Source organism: Rhinolophus hipposideros, assembly GCF_964194185.1.
Source record: "Rhinolophus hipposideros genome assembly, chromosome: X".
NCBI classification, from domain to species: Eukaryota; Metazoa; Chordata; class Mammalia; order Chiroptera; family Rhinolophidae; genus Rhinolophus; species Rhinolophus hipposideros.
In genome coordinates this window covers 21,750,105-21,757,073 of record NC_138046.1, presented here as the reverse complement: position 1 = coordinate 21,757,073, position 6,969 = coordinate 21,750,105, and positions in this window count along the sequence as shown.

Sequence of the window (6,969 nt, the reverse complement as noted above, 5' to 3'; positions counted from 1 at the left end):
ATAAAGCATTCTTTTACAAAAGTAGGCATCTTGTTTTGTGTTGTTCTTGCATCATTTAATGCGTATTTATTTGCTCTCCAATTATATTACAAGATACACTCTGGCAGGGTTTCTTCATCCCTATCATAGGGACAAGAATCCTCGGCCTACCTAGCTTACCAGGCTATTAGGAAGTTCTAATGTGGCAATATTTATAGCATATGTGATAATGTAACTATACGATGCTCTTCAAATGTAAGGTCTGTTTTATTATTACACTTTCAAAGCCTTTACACTCTACTACTTAGGTGTGTGTGTTTGAGATTCCACACTGGGAATTCAAAGCCTTTATTGCAAATTCCTGGGCATGCTTTAAATCATGGCTTCTAAATTTGCCAGAAGATAAGACTCACCAGGAGCCCTTGTTAAAAACACGTTGCCAGAACCTACCCCCAGTCCTTCTGAATAAATATTTCCAAGTAAGATTCTGCTCCAACAATTCTAAAGTATGGGTTTAAAACAAACAAGCAAACAAAACAACAACAAAGTGTGGGCTTGTCCACACCACCAACAAATTCTCTGACACTAGCTGGGTGTCCTATAATTCAACTCAATTTTGACAGTATCTACCCGGAGATAACGTCAGATCCCACAGGTAAAGGGTTCAATCCCACAAGACTGCCCTCTACGTCGGATGCCAGTTGCAAGACCAGGTTGTTATCTGTGCTGTACTTCTGAATTACTGGCCATAAATCAAAGGTTCCCACAACTCCCTCATTGGGTTCGATTAACTTGCTGGAGTGGCTCACAGGACTCAGGAAACCAGCTTACTCACTAGATTACCATTTTATTACAAAGGATATTAAAAGATACGAATCAGCAGCCTGACGAAGAGACACATAAGGCAAGGTCCCAAACAAAGGAGCTTCTGTCCCCATGGAGTTTGAGGCCTAGCATGATGGCACATTAAAGAATTCTGGTTCACCTACTTGGAAGCTCTCTGAACCGTGTCTTTTTTTGTTTTTATGGAGGCTTTATTATATAGGCAGGATTGATTAAGTCATTGACCACTGGCAATTCAACCTCTAGCCCCTTACCCCTCCCCAGAGGTCCGGGGAGGTGGGACTAGAAGTCCTAACCCTCCAATTACATGGTTGGTTCAACCGGGGGCAACCAGCCCCTCATCCTTAGGTGGGGTACAAAAGTCATCACATTAACATAAACTCAGGTGTGGTTGAAAGGGTTATGAATATCAAGACACCTTTTTCTGCTCTCATCACTTAGGAAATTCCAAGGGTTTTAGGAGCTCTGTGCCAGAAACAGGAAGAAGACCAAATATATATTTCTTATTATAAATCACAGTATCACACCAGGAGTAAAAGAAGGCCCACAGTACAATTAGGAATGACACCAGGTGATTCATATCCTCAGGCAAGTCTGGGAGACACTGCTATTACAAGTTATTCACACAGGAAGAATTAATTTAGGATTCTTTCTGGGAAAGGCCTCTCAGATAAGGAGAAAAATAAAAAATGGAACAGAACTTGGGAGGAGGCTCCAGAAGGGAGAACAAACTTCATTCAGTCTGCATCACAATTGTGCATGCAACTAGTACAGGCAAAACCTTCCCCTTGAAGTTCCTTGTCCTTGCCCCAAGCTCTCACAAACTGGATTGAAGCTATGTGGCTTGCAGCTCATCTGATTTACCAGCAAAAAGGTTAAACAGGGGGCCTTTACTGCTTCAATCCAATTGATGGTTTCCCAGGATTTTCTCAGTGCCACTATGGTTTTGAGACCAACACTCCCTTTAGATTTCTCTCTTCAGAGTTTCTCCAGTTTCCCAGGCCGACCTCTTTCAAAGATGTTAAACACTGTCTCATCATTGTTTTCCTGCTTTTCTCTGAGGTGGTGAGGGCTGGACTTGGTCTTATTTACCCTTGCGTCCCCAGGACGGGGCCTTGTGCCTGAAGTCTTGTAGGTGCTGCTGCTGAGCTGCCCTGTGATATTGTCTGTGCTGGGTGCTTCACCTACTTGACTGGGAGCTCATTGAGGGCAGCCAAGGTTCAACTTTGTACCCTCATGTCCTAGCCTCGTGCCATGCAGAGTCACTGGTCACCAAATGTTTGTTGAAGAGTGAATGTTCTCCCTTTTGGGAGAGCCCACATTTGCTACTTCCAGAGAGATGCTATACATTGGCACTGCCGGTCTTAGGGTTAGGGTTCAGGGAGAACCTATGGCTTACAGCCTTTACGCATATATAGGCATGCTACTTTGGACCTGAGCTCAGTTTGAGAACAGCCTTCTGAGAGGTATGGGGAATATTGTCTAGTTCTCCTATTACCTCGAGGCAAGGGCTGGGACTGGAAGATGTGCCTAAAACAGGGCTGAACACCAACAAGGCATCAGCTGCATTCTCATTCACTGACAATCCAGACACACAGCAAATTCAGGTGTACAAAGGTATTAAAGGCCATATTTTAATTCTAGACTGTTCAGACATATTGCATTGCCATTCCATTTTGGAAGCCTTTGCCCAGAGCTTCTCTCCTGTTCATTCTTGCTGTAACTCATTTTGGAAAAAAATTAAGAAATAGAAATCATAACTGAAGGCAGTTGGTGGCAGAGGAAACAATAGAGGTAGTTTTAATTGCCTAGAGTACTTTTTAGCAAAAGTAGAAACTGATTTCCATTGTCCAGCTAGTTAGCTGTATGACCTTTCTCCATCCACCTGTACAATGATGTTGCTGGACTACAAGTCTGTGCCAGGCCTGGCCAAAAATTTATGTTCAAGTTTTCAGAAATAGACTTTCTCTTGTCCCAATTCCCCACCCAAACTTATCGAATGAACCACAGAAAAATTGTTCTATACTTTTCCTCCCTCCATGACCCATATTATAACTAAAAATTACTTAATTAACAGACAAGAACATTTATTGAATTGCCTGCTAGATGTCAAAACTACGAATGAATGATTTTGTTTTATTCTTTAAGTGGTGGGAGCATTCCCACACTCTAAGAGCTTGAGTTAGCCTCATTGACGCCAATAGGAGCATATGACTTAGTGACCCTGTGACCAGAGCTAAAGATGGTTTTTAGCTTCTGTTGGGGCATCTAGGGCACCTGTACTCTTTGCACCTGTCAGGTTACAACACTGTTACACAAGGCTCTCTATTCACTATGCTACAAAAAAATGGCTAAGACAAGGAAATTGTCTTAGGCATACTATTAAGGGGGAAGAAACAAAAGTCAGGAATTCCTTTTGAATATAGAAGACAACTGTGGAATAAGGCATGTGAGGCAGTGTGGTTTACTAGAAGCATGGAGTCCTGAGCTATGGACACTGGGGTATGTATGTTGCTTAACTTCTCTGAGCTTAGATTCTTCATCTGTAAAACCTTCCTTCAGATGATGGTAACACAATGCATGTTCATAGACACCAGAACATAGAAGGCACTCAGTCCATGTTACTTATTATTATGAAGAATCTGAGACCTGATGAAGAAAGAAACAAAGGCCATGGGCCACTGAGACTATCGTGTTTCCCTGAAAATAAGACCTAGCTGGACCATTAGCTCTAATGCGTCTTTTGGAACAAAAATTAATACAAAACTCGGTCTTATTGTAATACAAGACCAGGTATAATAAAATATAACATAACATAACATAATATAATATAATACAATATAACATGTGACCCAACCCTTCATGCTTAGCTCCTTGGCTTCTCTCATAAATGGCAGACCAAGCTGGGATTTTCTCTCTAGTAATCTGGTAGGTGCTCAATAAAATATATTTATATGGAAAGCTTAAAACTGCACTAAGACTTTCGGGACATCTTGTTGAGGGAACTTGCCAAAGGGAAGCACTAAAATTACATTAAGCAAGACGTCATCAAAATGGCGGCATGAGGTGAGCCTCTGTGAAGCTCCCCTGGAATTTACAACTAATTGAAAAACAATAACTCCACAAAGGACTCCCTGCACAGCAGACAGGCAAGACGAAGAGGCCCACTACTGAATTCACCTAAAGGTGGGAGAATTCCGCAAGCAGGGGAGGAGGGAAGGGAGAACTGTGGATAGGGAGCCACGCGGGCACAGGACACAGACCTAGCTCAATGCTCCGAGCTCGCTGTATCCCGGAACTACCGCAGCTGCGGGAGAGGGAAGAACTCGGACTGCTAGGGCTCCGCTTATGACCCATAGGGCTGAGGGGCAGCATATAACATGGCTTAACCCAACGCTCATGTCAGAGACCTCGGATAAAAGATTAAGGGAAGAAGACTAAAAACAGTGGTTTAAACCCTCACTGCCGAGCAGAGAACGGAAGCCTTATGCACTGAGACTAGCCGCCCCCTTCCTACCCTCCCAGAGCTCGCCCCGCCCCGCACCTGCCCGGTGAAAGAAGTGGAACAGTAGCAGTGTCACATCAAAACAACAGAATATTTACTGTTCTGAGAAATGTGGACCACAGACACAGATTTGCAGCCCAACTAGTTCTGACAAAGAGGAGGGAGCTGTGGAAGCAGGACCGGCTGTGGTGGTGGTCGCTGCCATTGCTCTGGACCACCTCTCACAACTCACCCCGCCCCTGGACCCAGCTATCTGGGCGGATCCCTGCAAGAGTAAACAGAAATGCTGAAACATACAGGCTCTGAATCTGGTGCAGGAAGAGCTTTGGAACTTCAAAAGCTCTCCGCATACCCAACGAGACACTGCACCCTGTGACCCAGGCCAACTATTAACAGAGGAGAAGCCTGTCTCCCAGAGAATTCCCCCATTGTGTGAGAAGCTGGAATAGTGCAGAAAAAACATAGCACTACCTTGTGAGAGAGAAAAATAAGGCTGCAGTCGGAGAGAAAATAAAACATTCTACCAACAAGTACTGAAAAAAAAAGAAAGACCTCTTCCTATCAACCTGTTGCAGAAGTCACTCCTGTAGATGTCTAGGAAGAGAAATAATAAATCAGTAATTGCCATGAATAACCAGGGCAACAAGACAGTTCAGAGAGAAAGTGAAAAGTCTCCAGAAAAGGAACTTAAATATATGGAAATATGTGACTTAAATGACAGAGAATTCAAGATTGCAGTTCTGAAAAAACTCAACGAGATGCAAGAAAACACAGAAAGGCAGTTTAATGAACTCAGAAACACAATCAAAGAACAACAGGAGATTTTACGAAAGATATTGAAATTTTAAAAAAGAACCAAATAGAATTTCTGGAGATTAAGAACTCAACAGAAGAAATTAAGAATGAATTAACCAGCTTAGGTAGCATAGTTGACCAGATGGAGGAAAGAATCAGTGACATCGAAGATAGAAATGTGGAAATTACACAGATGGAAGAAGAAAGAGACTTGAGAGTTAAAAGAAATGAAAGAACTCTACAAGAACTTTCTGACTCCATCACAAAGAGCAATATAAGAACAATGGGCATACCAGAAGGAGAAGAAAGAGAGAAGGGAACAGAGAATATATTCAAACAAATTGTCAATGAGAACTTCCTAAACTTGTGGACAGAACTGGATCCTTGAATTCAAGAAGTAAATAGAAACACCTAATTACCTCAATACCAACAGGCCTTCTCCAAAGCACATTGTATTGAAGCTGTCTAAAATCAACGACAAAGAAAGAATCCTCAAGGCAGCCAGGGAAAAGAAGACGGTAACCTACAAAGGAAAGCCTATTAGATTATCATCAGATTTTTCAGCAGAAACTCTACAAGCCAGGAGGGAGTGGAACCAAATATTCAAACTATTGAAAGAGAGAAATTATGAGCCAAGAATAATATATCCAGCAAAGATATCCTTTAGATGTGAAGGAGAAATATAGACCTTTCCAGATATACAGAAGCTGAGGGAATTTTCTAATACATGACCTGCACTACAAGAAATACTAAAGGAGGCTATCCGACCACCATCAACAGGGACAATTTGTGAAAACCAAAACATAAAAAGGGGGAGAGTAAAGGCCTGAACCGGAATATGGGAATGGAGAAAGTAAGCGTGCTGAAGAAAATGGAATACTCTAAATATCACACGTTCTTTTACATAAACTTAAGGGTAACCACTCAAAAAAAAACCAGAACTGAAATATATACTGTAGTAAAAGAAGAAACAGAGGGAAACATCATAGAATACCACCACACAGAAATAATAGACAACAACCAAAAGGCAAAGAAACAATGGCGACACAGCCTTACCAGAAAACTAAAGATAGAATGACAGGAAATCCTCACGTATCAATAATCACCCTAAATGTAAATGGACTGAACTCACCAATAAAAAGGCACAGAGTAGCAGATTGGATCAAAAAACTAAACCCAACCATATGCTGTCTACAAGAGACACATCTCAGCTACAAGGACAAGCATAGACTCAAAGAGAAAGCGTGGAAATTGACACTCCAGGCAAATGGTACACAGAGAAAATCAGGTGTAGCCATAATGACATCAGATGAAACAGACTTCAGGGTGAAAAAGATAACAAGAGACAAAGATGGACATTTCATAACAGTAAAGGGGACTATACAACAAGACATAACAGTCATCAATATTTATGCCCCCAGTCAGGGAGCACCGAAACATACCAAGCAACTACTAACAGAACTAAAGGGAGAAATTGACCAAAACACAATTATAATAGGGGACTTACATACATCATTGACAGCTATGGATAGATCATCCAAACAGAAAATAAATAACGAAATAGCAGCCTTAAATGACACATTAGATGAAATGGATATAATTGACATATATAGAGCACTTCATCCTAAAACATCAGACTATACATTCTTTTCGAGTGTACATGGAACATTCTCAAGGATAGACCATATATTGGGACATAAAGTCAGCCTCAGCAAATTTAAGAAGATTGAAATCATACCAAGCATATTCTCTGATTACAAGGCTTTAAAATTCGATTTCAACTGCAAAAAGAAAGCAGAAAAAAAACACAAATACATGGAAATTAAACAACATACTTTTAAAGAACG